The sequence below is a fragment of the Monodelphis domestica genome, chromosome X, assembly GCF_027887165.1.
Source record: "Monodelphis domestica isolate mMonDom1 chromosome X, mMonDom1.pri, whole genome shotgun sequence".
NCBI classification, from domain to species: Eukaryota; Metazoa; Chordata; class Mammalia; order Didelphimorphia; family Didelphidae; genus Monodelphis; species Monodelphis domestica.
Window position 1 is genome coordinate 74,737,369 of NC_077235.1, and position 16,417 is coordinate 74,753,785.

The 16,417-nt window shown below is 48.8% G+C and overlaps 1 long non-coding RNA gene across 2 annotated transcripts; it reads left to right on the top strand.

Annotated features, from left to right (window-relative positions):
• The first annotated feature begins 407 nt into the window (after nucleotides 1-407).
• On the top strand, nucleotides 408-14,163 carry LOC130456164 (uncharacterized). 2 transcript variants are annotated; one of them, XR_008914733.1, is made up of 4 exons: nucleotides 408-6,612; nucleotides 6,798-6,888; nucleotides 8,729-8,780; nucleotides 9,656-14,163. It is a non-coding gene; the product is annotated as an uncharacterized LOC130456164 (long non-coding RNA). The 2 variants fall into 2 exon arrangements; XR_008914734.1 differs by having other exon boundaries at nucleotides 408-6,888; nucleotides 9,656-9,743; nucleotides 10,523-14,162.
• Nucleotides 14,164-16,417: the final 2,254 nt, after the last annotated feature.

Below are 16,417 nucleotides of genomic sequence, written 5' to 3' on the forward strand. Positions count from 1 at the left end.
TTGTGTGGTGGAGGAGAAGGGCTATGTGAGCTGGGCTGGCAGGAAGAGACCTAGAGAGAGAGGTGTGCTCCCAGGTGTCTCTCTGCCCCTTCCTGACTGTGTGATCTTGGCAGAGCCCCTGCCCTGCCCTGCCCTGCCCTGCCCTGCCCTGCCCTGCCTTTGTCCTCCAAAGAGGAAAGTGGATCAGAGGACCTCTGAGATGTCTCTTAGCACATCACCCTACAAGCTCTTTCAGATCCAAGCCCCATGGCACTGAGAAATGTGCCTGGCTGCTGTTTTCCCTTGGGGCACCACCTGAGTAGTTGGTTCAGTCTTTGTGCAGAGCTGCTAGCTTGGAATAGGACCATGGGTCTTTGTGAATTGGGCTGTAGCACCGGCGCTTCCCCCCCCCCTACCCCCCCCCCCGCCCCGAAACTACATCCCCAACCCCCACGGCATTGGTGATTGGCCGCCCGCGAGCCCAGAGCGGGTGAAGGCGAGAGGTAAAGGCGAAGGCGAAGGTTCGAACGTTGCTTGGATAACAGTTGCGAACTACATTCGACGGGTGTCCAGGGGTCTTGGGGCTTGAGCTCTCAGTGGCCACTGGGCTTCTCTCCTTAGGCAGCGGAGCCTCTACTAGGCTTTGACTGGGTCCCAAAGCATCTCTGTCTTGTCTCTCTTCTCTCCCATCCATTGCCAGCCCTCGGGAGACCCGGAGACAAGCTGAGCTGAGTTCTAGCTGGAGGTGCGGCGCTGAGCGCGCGAGTGTTGACGTCAGCACCCCTTCGGTGAGGCTCCCTTTCTTCTCCCGCCAACCCAGCCCCAACTTCCATTCGCCCCCACCATGCAGCACACCCCCTTCCCTCTGCCTAGATTCAGCTCTGGAAGCCTGCGACTCTGTCTTGGACTCCATGCCCTCCCGCCCACTCCTTTCCCTCTCCCCAGTGGCTGCTGCCCATCCCTGGAGGTGGACATGGATGGAAGGGACCACAGACACGAGCACAGATGCCAAGGGACCCTCAGCTGTCTCTCCAGCTTCCATTACTCTATAAAACCTCCCAGTTGGAAGTCTCCTTTATGTCCTCAGTGTATTCCTGTCAAGGGCTCCTCTTCCCCTCCCTGTCTCTTCTCTCTGTCCCTCTCTCTTTCTGCTTTGGAGACTGTAAAGCTTCTCTGTACCATCCTCCATGCAGAATGATTTTGTCTACTTGAATTATGTGATTCGTATTCCTGACTTTATTCTTTCATACAGAGCAAAGATTTGCACTCCTCTATATGAATATGGAATGTGACAACTCCTAGGAAGAGAAGAGAAGGATAGTCTTCCTCCACAGGAGTACACAGTCCCTCTTGGTGTATAGGGCTCATTCCCCCTGAGGAGTCATAATATGTCCTCCTGAGTATTCCTTTACATATTTATATTCTCCATATGTTCTCCCCCTTTGGTCCTCTCGTAGGAGAAGAGGTGTATAATATGTCAGATACTCTGAGGTGATTGTGCCGCGGTGAGTATTGCTGTGTGGGTTTCTTGTACAACAACATCTCTTTATCTAACTTTATAAGAGGCTGGAATATGACCAGCTGAGAGGGGTTTTTATAGGCTCCAGGTTCTATTAATCCTCTAATTCTTCTCTCTGTTTGTGCTCAGGAGACCTTAAGGTTTCTCTTGTTCTGTCTCTCTGTCTCTGTCTCAGGTATCCGTATATTCCTTGTGATACTCTTCCATAAACAATAAACTTAAGTGTGTGGATATGCATATGAAATAGATGACCATTTTACAGGAAGTGAACTGAAAGGTACTCCTGGTCTCTATCTTCAGTATTCCTGTATTGTTTCTCTACTCTTAGGAATGACACCTATGTTCACCCTCTATTAATGAATTTGAGCCATTCTTCATGAGTGAGTATTCATGATATCTTCTTGTTGATTTCCTTTCCCTTGACCGGATTCTACAAGTCAAGCCTGCCAGAAAACCCCTATTTATTAGTGAATCCTGGCAGCTGTCCCTCTTTGTGGGTGTGGAGGCAACAGCCCCAAACACAGTATTGAATTGTATGAGGTCACTATGGGCGCTCTTTGTGACGGCAAGCCTGTGATGCTTGTGTGGTGGAGGAGAAGGGCTATGTGAGCTGGGCTGGCAGGAAGAGACCTAGAGAGAGAGGTGTGCTCCCAGGTGTCTCTCTGCCCCTTCCTGACTGTGTGATCTTGGCAGAGCACCTGCCCTGCCTTTGTCCTCCAAAGAGGAAAGTGGAGCAGAGGACCTCTGAGATGTCTCTTAGCCCATCACCCTACAAGCTCTTTCAGATCCAATCCCCATGGCGCTGAGAAATCTGCCTGGCTGCTGTTTTCCCTTGGGGCACCACCTGAGTAGTTGGTTCAGTCTTTGTGCAGAGCTGCTAGCTTGAAAGAGGACCATGGGTCTTTGTGAATTGGGCTGTAGCACCGGATCTTCCCCCCCCTTCCCCGCGCCCGGAATCTACATCCCCAACTCCCAAGGCATTGGTTATTGGCCGCCCGCGAGCCCAGAGCGGGTGAAGGCGAGAGGTAAAGGCGATGGCGAAGGTTCGAACGTTGCTTGGATAACAGTTGCGAACTACATTCGACGGGTGTCCAGGGGTCTTGGGGCTTGAGTTCTCAGTGGCCACTGGGCTTCTCTCCTTAGGCAGCGGAGCCTCTACTAGGCTTTGACTGGGTCCCATGGCGTCTCTGTCTTGTCTCTCTTCTCTCCCATCCATTGCTAGCCCTCGGGAGACCCGGAGACAAGCGGAGCTGAGTTCTAGCTGGAGGTGCGGCGCTGAGCGTGGGAGTGTTGACGTCAGCACCCCTTCGGTGAGGCTCCCTTTCTTCTCCCGCCAACCCAGCCCCAACTTCCATTCACCCCCACCATGCAGCACACCCTCTTCCCTCTGCCTAGATTCAGCTCTGCAAACTTGCCGACTCTGTCTAGGACTCAGTGCCTTCCTGCCCACTCCTTTCCCTCTCCCCAGTGGCTGTTGCCCATCCCTGGAGTTGGACATGGATGGAAGGGACCACAGACACCAGCACAGATGCCTAGGGACCCTCAGCTGTCTCTCCAGCTTCCATTACTCTCTAAAACCTGCCAGTTGGAAGGCTCCCATATGTCCTCAGTCTATTCCTGTCAAGGGCTCCTCTTCCCCTCCCTGTCTCTTCTCTCTGTCCCTCTCTCTCTCTCTCTCTCTCACTCTTCTCTCTGTCCCTCTCTTTCTGCTTAGGAGACTGTAAAGCTTCTCTGTACAGTCCTCCATGCAGTAGGATATTGTCTACTTGAATTATGTGATTCGTATTCCTGATTTTATTCTTTCATATAGAGCAAAGATTTGCATTCCTCTATATGAATATGGATTGTGACAACTCCTAGGAAGAGTAGAGAAGGATAGTCTTCCTCCACAGGAGTACACAGTCCCTCTTGGTGTATAGGGCTCATCCTCCCTGAGGAGTCATTATATGTCCTCCTGAGTATTCCTTTACATATTTATATTCTCCATATGTTCTCCCCCTTTGGTCCTCTCCATAGGAGAAGAGGTGTATAATATGTCAGATTCTCTGAGGTGATTGTGCCGCGGTGAGTATTGCTATGTGGGTTTCTGGTACAACAACATCTCTTTATCCAACTTTATAAGAAAGAGGCTGGAATATGACCAGCTGAGAGGGGTTTTTACAGGCTCCAGGTTCTTCTGTTTGGCTTCCCTTTTTCTTTGCACCACTGCCAGTCTCTTCTCAAATCAATGAGTGGCTTCAGGAGACCATGATGGATATTTGGGGTCCAGGACTTTAGTAGTTCTCCCCTGGGAGGTCCTTTTTACAGCTCTGATCTGGTTTCTGGCCTCATGGCCTTTCTCTTTAGGCTGGTTGCCTGTTGAGGTCCATGAGGCTAATGCAGTGTGCATGGTGGGGCAGAACCTTTCTGCTTGGGTTGGGCACAGCCCCACAATCCTATCCACTCTAAGAATGGAAAGGGCAGCTTTCCACTGAGCTCTGGTAAAGGGGCAGCAGCAGCAGCAGCAGCAGCAGCAGCAGCAGCAGGCTTTCTGACTCTCCTCATTGCCCTAGAATCCTAGGGCAGCCCAAGCAGATGCATTTGTCTAGCATCCAAGTCCTCCCTCTGCTCTGCCCATCACCTCCACCTTCTTTCCAATCCTTGAAAGCCCATGAAGTTTGGACCTGCTGATCAAATAAGTGCTGCTGGTCCTCTTAGTGGATTCAGACCCTCTCCATGGAGCTTTCCTTGACCACTGCTTGTCCAAGGTTCTCCCACTTGGGCCAGCTCTTGGCCAGGACTTCCACATTCAGCTTAGGAAAGGCTCTCCTCTCCTCTCCCTCGTTGGGCTTGGGGTGTAACTGGTGATGGCCATCCCCCTTCTTTCACTCATGGAAGAAACCCATGCTGAGATGCAGTGGGGTTTGCTCAGACTCCCCCTGCTAAGTATCCATCCCAGACTGACCAAAGGCCGGGGATTTGTTTTATGACTTTCACTTAACACTCTGGCCATAACTAAAGACTTCTAGAAATTCTATTTTCAGGAATAAAATGATAGCCCTGCCTGTTTTTTTGTGCAGACGCAACAGCTCAACTCCTAAGTATTTTATTGAATAATGTTACTATGGGCTTTCTTTGTGACCTCAAGCCTGTGATTCCTGACTGTGATTCCTGACAGAGAGAGAGAGAGAGAGAGAGAGAGACAGAGACAGAGACAGAGATAGAGAGACACAGAGACACAGAGAGCCAGCCAGCCAGAGATACAGAGAAAGAGAGAGACAGACAGAGCGACACACAGAGAGACAGAGAGACAGAGTGGGGCTCACAGGTCTGTTTCCACTCCTTCATGGCTTTGTGTAATCTTGGCTAAGACTCTGCCCTGTTCATGACTTCCCTTTACCATTACATCCAATGGGGAATTTGGAGCCAGATGACCTCTGAGGTCTTTTTTAGCTCTCCATCCCACCCAAACCTACAAGCTCTTTCAGATTCGTGCTCCATCAGGCCAAGAAACTCTGCCAGGCCTCCCCACCCCCATGCCCTATGTGACTGCCTACCCACCCAGAGACATCGGAGGGGAGGGTTCCATGGTTCTTTAGGTACTAGTTCCTAACTTTGTCCCTAAGTTCAACACATGTCCAGGGGTCTTGGGTCTTGGGGTTAGTAGCCACTATTATTTTTTTACATCGGTAGTCGAGACTCTAGCAGGCTTTGAGTGGGTCCCATGGTATCTCTCACTTCCCATTCCCAGCCCTTACAGGACGATGAGACAATCAGAAGCTGACTTCAGGCTCGGTGGCTCCCTCTGAGCTCTGGTGATGTCAGCATCCAACTTGATAAGGTTATATTTCCTCTCCTGCCAACCCAGACCCATCCTCTATCCACACCAACCTAGAGTCAGCTCCCTAAGCCTCCCTACACTCTCAGACTCCATTAGCTCCTGCCCCCTCCAAATCCTCCCCCACTCATTTCCACCTCCCCAATTGCTGCTGCCCGTGTCTGGAAGTGACAGGGGATTTTGTGACTGACTACTGCCATTGCTGTGCCTGGAGATGGATAGAGAGGGCCTTGGGAACCAGGAAAAATGCCTGCTAGCCCTCATCTGTGTGTCCAGACATCCCCCTAAGACATTCCTCTGTTGCCACCCCATTAAAAATACCTTGCCCTTGGTATGTTCTGAAGCAGGAGGGCTCCAATATGGCCTCTGCCTATTCATGCCAAGGGGTCCTTGTCCTTTCTCTCTCTCAATTCCTTCTGAGGAGACCTTAAAGTTTCTTTATACAAACCTCCATAGAAAAAGTATTGTCTACTTCAGTTATATATACATTTATGTGTGTATGCAGTCATGGTTATACACTTTCATTTACAGAAAAATCAATATTTATATATATTTATATGGAATAGATGATAACTCATATGGAGAATATAAACATACTCCAGTTCTCTATATAAATATTCCCCTACTATTTCTCTATTCTTTAGTGCATATATATTCACTCTATATTAATTTATATGATTCATTCTTCATCAATGAGTATTCATTATATATTCTTTATTTTTTTCCTTTCACTTAAGCCTATGGACAAAACTAAAGAAGCCCAGAACCCCTGTTTCTATAGGTAACCTGCCAGCCGTGTCCCATTTTTTGTGAAAGCAATAGACCAAAGCAAAGAATTTTATTTTATAAAGTCACTATGGGCTTTCTTTGTGACCTCAAGCCTGTGATGCCTGATTGGGGACCATGGCCAAGGTGTAACACAGTAGACTTGTAGGGAGAAAGAGAACTCAGTTCACAGGTCTGTGCCTTCCCCTTCCTCCTTGTGTGACTTTGAACAACTTCCTGCCCTGCTCTTGACTTCTCTTACCTATTATGTCCAATGAGGAAGTTGGACCATATGACCTCTGAGGTCTCTGTTAGTCCTCCATCCCATGCCAACCCACATGCCTTTTCAAACTTCAGTCCCATCAGGCTGAGTAAACTCTGCCAGGTAAACAATTTCCCTGGGGGGGGCAGTGCCCAGCTAACTAGTTCAATCTTTCCCCTAAGCCTTTGTGGATTGACCTCCCAGGACCAGAAGTATTCCCCCACCGACACCACATGTGAATGACCCCTGGGGATCCCAGCAGACTCCAAGGTAAAGGCCTGAACATTCATTGAGTACCAATTGAGAATTATTTTCTACAGGTGTGCAGGGGTCTTGGGGCTTGAGCTCTCAGTGGCCACTGGGCTTCTCTCCTTAGGCAGAGGAGCCTCTACTAGGCTTTGACTGGGTCCCATGGCATCTGTGTCTTGTCTCTCTTCTTTCGCATTTATTGCCAGCCCTCGGGAGACTCAGAGACAAGCGGAGCTTGTTCTGGCTTGGTGGCATCCCAAGGAGAGCCCATGAATAGTGTTGACAGCACCCACATAAGTAAGGCTGCATTTCTTCTCCTGACAACCCAGTTCCATCCTCCATCTGCCCACAGTGTGCATTATACCCTCTCCTCTGACTAGAGTCAGCTCCCCATATCTCCCTACTCTCTGACTCCATTCTCAAACCATCCCCAACTCATTTCCATCTCCCCAGTTGCTACTGCCTGTGTTTGGAGATACAGGGGGTGGTGGTGGAGGTAGGGTATCACATTGACTGCTGCCATCCCTAGAGAGATTGGGCCCCAATGGAGAGGGTCCCAGGGACCAGGACTGATGTTTGGTGACCCTCAGTTGAGTTGTCTGTCCAGATGCGCCCCAGTCACCCCTTTAAAAATCCCTTAACTTTAGTATATTCTGATAAAGGAGGGCTCTAATATGGCCTCTGTGTATTCATATCCCAGGGTCCTCCTCCTTTATCACTCTTATTCCCTGTTTATGACATCTTATTCTCTTTACAATATTCTATACGAAATGATATTTTGCACTTCAGATATATATTAATTGTTAAACTCTTCCATATAAAGTAAAATTAGTATTTATGTATATGAACATGAAATAGATGACAATTCTTATATAAAGAATTTAAGTGTGCTCCTATTCTCTAAGCATTATGTTCTTTTTCTATAAATATGAGTACATACATATTCACTCTATTCATGTATTTGACTCATTCTTCATCAATGAGTATTCATAATATATTATGTACCATTCCCGTATCACTATGGTGATAACTAAAGACTCCACAAACCCCTATGGGTAACTGCCAGCCCTGCCTCTTGTATGAGGTCACTATGGGTTTTCATAGTGACCTCAAAGCTGTGATGCTTGGCTAGTGAAAGAGATCTTCACCAAAGGTGTAAGGCAGCTACACTTGGAGGGAGGGAGGGAGAGAGAAATAGAGAGAGAGAGAGAGAGAGAGAGAGAGAGAGAGCGAGAGAGAGAGAGAGAAAACTGTGTTCACAGGTCAATTTCTGTACCTTCCTAACTGTGATCTTAGGTAAGTCCCTAGCCTGCCAGCTCATGATTTCCTTCACCCATTTTGGCTAATGGGGAATTGGGGCAAGATGATATCAGAGGCCTCTTTTAGCCCTCCATTGAATCCAGTCCTATAAGCCTTTTCAAAAGCCAGCCTCAAGGCACTGAGACTTCTCTGTAGAGAAATATTGCCTATTTCAGTGATCTAAATCAGTAATTTAGGTATCTATTTACCTATCCATCCATCCTTCCACCTATCCATCTGTCTGTCTATCTCTATTCATGTATTGATCCATCTAGCCAACTGTACATCAATCCATTCATCTAGCTAGCTCTCCATCTCTATCAATCCATCCATCTATGTCTCCATCTCAATCAATCCATCCATCTATGTCTCCAACTCTATCTATCCATCCATTTGGCCTTCTGTCTGTCCATCAATTTATCCATCCAGGCATGTATCTATCCATCTATCGATCCACCTACTCTTGGTCATCCTCTTTCATATACAGTAAATACTAGTATTTATGGATCTGAATTTGAAAATAGGGGACAATTCTTTTTGAAGAGAATTGAGTGGTGGCTCTATTCTCTGTAGAAGTTTTCTCAAGTTATTGCTCTATTAATCCTCTAATTCTTCTCTCTTTATGCTGAGGAGACCTTAAGGTTTCTCTTGTGCTCTGGCTTTTCTCTCTCTGTCTCTGTCTCATGTATCTGTATATTCCTTGTGATACTCTTCCATAAACAATAAACTTAAGTGTATGTATATGCATATGAAATAGATGACCATTTTACAGGAAGTGACCTGAAAGGTACTCCTGTTCTCTATCTTCAGTATTCCTGTATTGGTTCTCTACTCTTAGGAATGACACCTATGTTCACCCTCTATTAATGAATTTGAGCCATTCTTCATGAGTGAGTATTCATGATATCTTCTTGTTTATTTCCTTTCTCTTGACCGGATTCTACAAGTCAAGCCGGCCAGAAAACCCCTATTCCTTTGTGAATCCTGGCAGCTGTCCCTCTTTGTGGGTGTGGAGGCAACAGCCCCAAACACAGTATTGAATTGTATGAGGTCACTATGGGCTTCTTTTGTGACGTCAAGCCTCTGATGCTTGTGTGGTGGAGGAGAAGGGCTATGTGAGCTGGGCTGGCAGGAAGAGACCTAGAGAGAGAGGTGTGCTCCCAGGTGTCTCTCTGCCTCTTCCTGACTGTGTGTTCTTGGCAGAGCCCCTGTCCTGCCCTGCCCTGCCCTGCCCTGCCCTGCCTTTGGCCTCTAAAGAGGAAAGTGGAGCAGAGGACCTCTGAGATGTCTCTTAGCCCATCACCCTACAAGCTCTTTCAGATCCAAGCCCCATGGCGCTGAGAAATGTGCTGGGTAGCTGTTTTCCCTTGGGGCACCACCTGAGTAGCTAGTTCAGTCTTTGTACTGAACTGCTAGCTTGGAACAGGACCATGGGTCTTTGTGAATTGGGCTACAGCACCGGCGTTTCCCCTCCCACTCTCCCCCGTCCCCTAACCCCCATCCCTTACGCCCCAACCCCACGGCATTGGTGATTGGCCGCCCGCGAGCCCAGAGCGGGTGAAGGCGAAGGCAAAGGCGAAGGCGAAGGTTCGAACGTTGATTGGATAACAGTTGCGAACTACATTCGAAGGTTGTCCAGGGCTCTTGGGGCTTGAGCTCTCAGTGGCCACTGGGCTTCTCTCCTTAGGCAGCAGAACCTCTACTAGGTTTGACTGGGTCCCATGGCATCTCTGTCTTGTCCCTCTTCTCTCCCATCCATTGCCAGCCCTCAGGTGACACGGAGACAAGCGGAGCTGAGTTCTAGCTGGAGGTGCCGAGCCGAGCGCGCGAGTGTTGATGTCAGCACCCCTTCGGTGAGGCTCCCTTTCTTCTCCCGCCAACCCAGCCACAACTTCCATTCGCCCCCACCATGCAGCACACCCCCTTCCCTCTGCCTAGATTCAGCTCTGCAAGCCTGCCGACTCTGTCCCGGACTCTGTGCCCTCCCGCTCACTCCTTTCCGTCTCCCGAGTGGCTGCTGCCCATCCCTGGAGGTGGACATGGATGGAAGGGACCACAGACACCAGCACAGATGCCAAGGGACCCTCAGTTGTCTATCCAGCTTCCATTGCTCTCTAAAACCTCCCAGTTGGAAGGCTCCCATGTATCCTCAGTCTATTTCTGTCAAGGGGCTTCTCTTCCCCTACCTGTCTCTTCTCTCCCTCCCTCTCTCTCTCTCTCTCTCTCTCTCTCTCTCTCTCTCTCTCTCTCTCTCTCTCTCTCTCGCTCTCTCTCTCTCTCTCTCTCTCTCTCTCTCTCTCCCCTCTCTGTCCCTCTCTCTTTCTGCTTAGGAGACTGTAAAGCTTCTCTGTATAGTCCTCCATGCAGTAGGATATTGTCTACTTGAATTATGTGATTCGTATTCCTGATTTTATTCTTTCATATAGAGCAAAGATTTGCACTCCTCTATATGAATATTTAATGTGACAACTCCTAGGAAGAGGAGAGAAGGATAGTCTTCCTCCACAGGAGTACACAGTCCCTCTTGGTGTATAGGGCTCATCCTCCCTGAGGAGTCATTATATGTCCTCCTGAGTATTCCTTTACATATTTATATTCTCCATATTTTCTCCCCCTTTGGTCCTCTCCATAGGAGAAGAGGTGTATAATATGTCAGATACTCTGAGGTGATTGTGCCGCGGTGAGTATTGCTGTGTGGGTTTCTGGTACAACAACATCTCTTTATCCAACTTTATAAGAAAGAGGCTGGAATATGACCAGCTGAGAGGGGTTTTTACAGGCTCCAGGTTCTTCTGTTTGGCTTCCCTTTTTCTTTGCACCACTGCCAGCCTCTTCTCAAATCAATGAGTGGCTTAAGGAGACCATGATGGATATTTGGGGTCCAGGACTTTAGTAGTTCTCCCCTGGGGGGTCCTTTTTACAGCTCTGATCTGGCTTCTGGCCTCATGGCCTTTTATTTAGGCTGGTTGCCTGTTGAGGTCCATGAGGCTAATGCAGTGTGCATGGTGGGGCAGAACCTTTCTGCTTGGGTTGGGCACAGCCCCACAAACCTGTCCACGCTAAGAATGGAAATGGCAGCTTTCCACTGAGCTCTGTTGAAGGGGCAGCAGCAGCAGCAGCAGCAGCAGCAGGCTTTCTGACTCTCCTCATTACCCTAGAATCCTAGGGCAGCCCAAGGAGATGTCTTTGTCTAGGATCCAAGTCCTCCCTCTGCTCTGCCCATCACCTCCACCTTCTTTCCAATCCTTGAAAGCCCAGGAAGTTTGGACCTGCTGATTAAGTAAGTGCTGCTGGTCCTCTTAGTGGATTCAGCCCCTTTCCATGGAGCCTTCCTTGACCACTGCCTGTCCAAAGTTCTCCCATGTGGGCCAGTTCTTGGCCAGGACTTCCACATTCAGCTTAGGAAAGGCTCTCCTCTACTCTCCCTCGTTGGGCTTGGGGTGCAACTGGTGATGGCCATCCCCCTTCTTTCACTCATGGAAGAAAGCCATGCTGAGATGCTCTGGGATTTGCTCAGACTCCTCCTGCTAAGTGTCCATCCTTGGAATTTTGTTTCCACCTGACTCCTCCAGGCAAAAATCAGACTCCAAGAACCAGTATTTTCATGGATAATCTGCCAGCCGTGCCTTTTTTTTGTGGAGGCACCATCAGAACAGCAAACTATTATATTCTGTATTCAGTCGATATGAACCTCCTAAGTGACCTCCAGTGATGCCTGCCCATTGGAGGAGATAGAGGCCCAGGTGTAAGACAGCTAGGCTTGCAGGAAGAGAGATAGAGAAGGGTGGGGGGCAGTAGGTGGAGGCGGGGCAGAGAGAGGGAGGGAGCTGGACTCATAGGCCTGTTTCTGCCCCTTCCTGGCTCTGTGATCATAGCCAAGTTCCTGGCCTGGCTTGGGCTTCCCTTCTCTACTGTGACCAGTTGAGGAAGTCTGATTAGATGACCCTTGAGGGCTCTTTTCTGTTAGGCCTCCATCCCATACCAACATACAAGCCCTTTCAGACACACTGGAACCCCACCTCCCTGAGAGCACTCTAAGAGGTTACTGGTTTCTTTTGGGTGCTGTCCCCACTAGCTAGGACAGTGGTTTGAAGCTTTATCCCTTGGAATAAAACCCATGGGTCTTTGTGGACCTGCCTCCATCATGAGAGGTTTCCCCCCAATCTTCTGTGTCCAGCCTCCTTTGAGCTTAAAGGCATTGACCATGAAGGTCCTAATGTTTGTTAGGTTCCAGTTGCAAATTTCTATCAGTTTGATAGGTGTCCTGGGGCTTGAGATGAGGGGCCATTGGTCTTTTCTCCTTAAGAGGCTGAGCCTCCAAGTAGGCTTTGAGTGCATTCCATGGCATCTCTCACTTTTATCCAGTTCCAGCCCTTGAGGGACTAGGAGAGGAGACCACAAGACAAGTTCAGCTCAGCTCAGATTGGGTGACACACTCCCACCCCCACTTCCACCCCCAGCACCCATGAATGGTGTCATTAGCATCTTCCTTGGTAAGGCTGCTTATCTTCTCCCAACAATCCCACCCCAGCCTCCATTCACCCCCCACCATGTATTCCCAGCCTTCCCTCTGCCTAGACTCAGTGTCCCATGCCTCCCTAGTCTCTCAGACTACATTCCTTGCTACTCTCCCAACCCCCTCCCAATCCTTTCCACCTCTTTAATTGCTGCAGCCTGTGGGGGTTTTCTGACTACTGCTGCCATTCCTGGATGAAAACCTGAAGCCTGGTGACCCACAGCTGGTTGGCCATCTATCCCTCTGTCACCCCTGAAAAAGAACCTGGCATGTTGCCTGGTCATGAAGGAGGGCTCCTATATGTTTTCTGTCTACTCCTGTGCAGGGATTGGTTTCCTTTTTCTCTCTCACTTCCTGCTGAGAGGACCTAATGATTTTCCTTTCAATCTTATCAGCAGAAAAATATTGCCTACTTGAGTGTTCTATGACACTATTCTATCTATCTATCTATCTATCTATCTATCTATCTATCTATCTATCTCTATCTATCTATTTATCTATCTATCCATCCTTCCACCTATCCATCTATCTATCTCTATTCATGTATTGATCCATCTAGCCATCTAATGTACATCAATCCATTCATCTAGCTAGCTATCCATCTCTATCAACCCATCCATCTATGTCTCCATCTCGTATCTGTCTATCCATCTGCCCTTCTGTCTGTCCATCAATTTATCCATCTAGCCAGGTATCTATCTGTCTATCAATCCACCTACTCTTGGTCATCCTCTTTCATATACAGTAAATACTAGTATTTATGGATCTGAATTTGAAAATAGGGGACAATTCTTTTTGAAGAGAATTGAGTGGTGGCTCTATTTTCTGTAGAAGTTTTCTGAAGTTATTGCTCTATTAATTCTCTAATTCTTCTCTCTGTTTGTGCTCAGGAGACCTTAAGGTTTCTCTTGTTCTCTCTGTCTCTCTCTGTCTCTGTCTCAGGTATCTGTATATTCCTTGTGATACTCTTCCTTAAACAATAAACTTAAGTGTGTGTATATACATATGAAATAGATGACCATTTTACAGGAAGTGAACTGAAAGGTACTCCTGTTCTCTCTTCAGTATTCCTGTTTTGTTTCTCTACTCTTAGGAATGACACCTATGTTCACGCTCTATTAATGAATTTGAGCCATTCTTCATGAGTGAGTATTCATGATATCTTCTTGTTGATTTCCTTTCCCTTGACTGGATTCTACTAGTCAAGCCTGCCAGAAAACCCCTATTTCTTTGTGAATCCTGGCAGCTGTCCCTCTTTGTGGGTGTGGAGGCAACAGCCCCAAACACAGTATTGAATAATATGAGGTCACTATGGGCGCTCTTTGTGACGTCAAGCCTGTGATGCTTGTGTGGTGGAGGAGAGGGGCTATGTGAGCTGGGCTGGCAGGAAGAGACCTAGAGAGAGAGGTGTGCTCCCAGGTGTCTCTCTGCCCCTTCCTGACTGTGTGATCTTGGCAGAGAACCTGCCCTGCCCTGCCCTGCCCTGCCCTGCCCTGCCCTGCCTTTGTCCTCCAAAGAGGAAAGTGGAGCAGAGGACCTCTGAGATGTCTCTTAGCCCATCACCCTACAAGCTCTTTCAGATCCAAGCCCCATGGCGCTGAGAAATGTGCCTGGCTGCTGTTTTCCCTTGGGGCACCACCTGAGTAGTTGGTTCAGTCTTTGTGCAGAGCTGCCAGCTTGGAATAGGACCATGGGTCTTTGTGAATTGGGCTGTAGCACCGGCGCTTCCTTCCCCCACTTCCCCCCCCCCCCGCCCCGAACCTCCATCCCCAACCCCAAGGCTTTGGTGATTGGCCCCCCGCGAGCCCAAAGGGGGTGAAGGCGAAGGCAAAGGCGAAGGCGAAGGTTCGAACGTTGCTTGGATAACAGTTGCGAACTACATTCGACGGGTGTCCAGGGGTCTTGGGGCTTGAGCTCTCAGTGGCCACTGGGCTTCTCTCCTTAGGCAGCGGAGCCTCTACTAGGCTTTGACTGGGTCCCATGGCGTCTCTGTCTTGTCTCTCTTCTCTCCCATCCATTGCCAGCCCTCGGGAGACCGGGAGACAAGTGGAGCTGAGTTCTAGCTGGAGGTGTGGCGCTGAGCGTGCGAGTGTTGACGTCAGCACCCCTTCGGTGAGGCTCCCTTTCTTCTCCCGCCAACCCAGCCCCAACTTGCATTTGCCCCCACCATGCAGCACACCCCCTTCCCTCTGCCTAGATTCAGCTCTGCAAGCCTGCCGACTCTGTCCCGGACTCTGTGCCCTCCCGCCCACTCCTTTCCCTCTCCCCAGGGGCTGCTGCCCATCCCTGGAGGTGGACATGGATGGAAGGGACCACAGACACCAGCACAGATGCCAAGGGACCCTCAGTTGTCTATCCAGCTTCCATTACTCTCTAAAACCTCCCAGTTGGAAATCTCCCATATGTCCTCAGTCTATTTCTGTCAAGGGGCTTCTCTTCCCCTACCTGTCTCTTCTCTCCATTCTCTCTCTCTCTCTCTCTCTCTCTCTCTCTCTCTCTCTCTCTCTCTCTCTCTCTCTCTCTCTCTCTCTCTCTCTCTCTCTTCTCTGTGTCCCTCTCTCTTTCTGCTTAGGAGTCTGTAAAGGTTCTCTGTACGGTCCTCCATGCAGTAGGATATTGTCTATTTGAATTATGTGATTCGTATTCCTGATTTTATTCTTTCATATAGAGCAAAGATTTGCACTCCTCTATATGAATATGGAATGTGACAACTCCTAGGAAGAGGAGAGAAGGATAGTCTTCCTCCACAGGAGTACACAGTCCCTCTTGGTATATAGGGCTCATCCTCCCTGAGGAGTCATTATATGTCCTCCTGAGTATTCCTTTACATATTTATATTCTCCATATGTTCTCCCCCTTTGGTCCTCTCCATAGGAGAAGAGGTGTATAATATGTCAGATACTCTGAGGTGATTGTGCCGCGGTGAGTATTGCTGTGTGGGTTTTTGGTACAACAACATCTCTTTATCCAACTTTATAAGAAAGAGGCTGGAATATGACCAGTTGAGAGGGGTTTTTACAGGCTCCAGGTTCTTCTATTTGGCTTCCCTTTTTCTTTGCACCACTGCCAGTCTCTTCTCAAATCAATGAGTGGCTTCAGGAGACCATGATGGATATTTGGGGTCCAGGACTTTAGCAGGTCTCCCCTGGGGGGTCCTTTTTACAGCTCTGATCTGGCTTCTGGCCTCATGGCCTTTCTCTTTCCACCTGACTCCTCCAGGCAAAATCAGACTCCAAGAACCAGTATTTTCATGGATAATCTGCCAGCCGTGCCTCTTTTATTTGTGGAGGCAGCATCTGGACAGCAAAGTATTTTATTCTGTATTCAGTCGATATGAACCTCCTAAGTGACCTCCAGTGATGCCTGCCCATTGGAGGAGATAGAGATAGAGGCCCAGGTGTAAGACAGCTAGGCTTGCAGGAAGAGAGATAGAGAAAGGTGGGGGGCAGTAGGTGGAGGCGGGGCAGAGAGAGGGAGAGAGCTAGACTCATAGACCTGTTTCTGCCCCTTCCTGGCTCTGTGATCATAGCCAAACCTTTGGCCTGGCCTGGCCTGGGCTTCCCTTCTCTACTGTGACCAGTTGAGGAAGTCTGATTAGATGACCCTTGAGGCTCTTTTCTGTTAGTCCTCCATCCCATACCAACATACAAGCCCTTTCAGACACACTGGAACTCCACCTCCCTGAGAGCACTCTAGGAGGTTACTGGTTTCTTTTGGGTGCTGTCCCCACTAGCTAGGACAGTGGTTTGTCAGCTTTATCCCTTGGAATAAAACCCATGGGTCTTTGTGGACCTGCCTCCATCATGAGAGGTTTCCCCCAATCTTCTGTGTCCAGCCTCCTTTGAGCTTAAAGGCATTGACCATGAAGGTCCTAATGTTTGTTAGGTTCCAGTTGCAAATTTCTATCAGTTTGATAGGTGTCCTGGGGCTTGAGATGAGGGGCCACTGGTCTTCTCTCCTTAAGACCTGAGCCTCCAAGTAGGCTTTGAGTGCATTCCATGGCATCTCTCA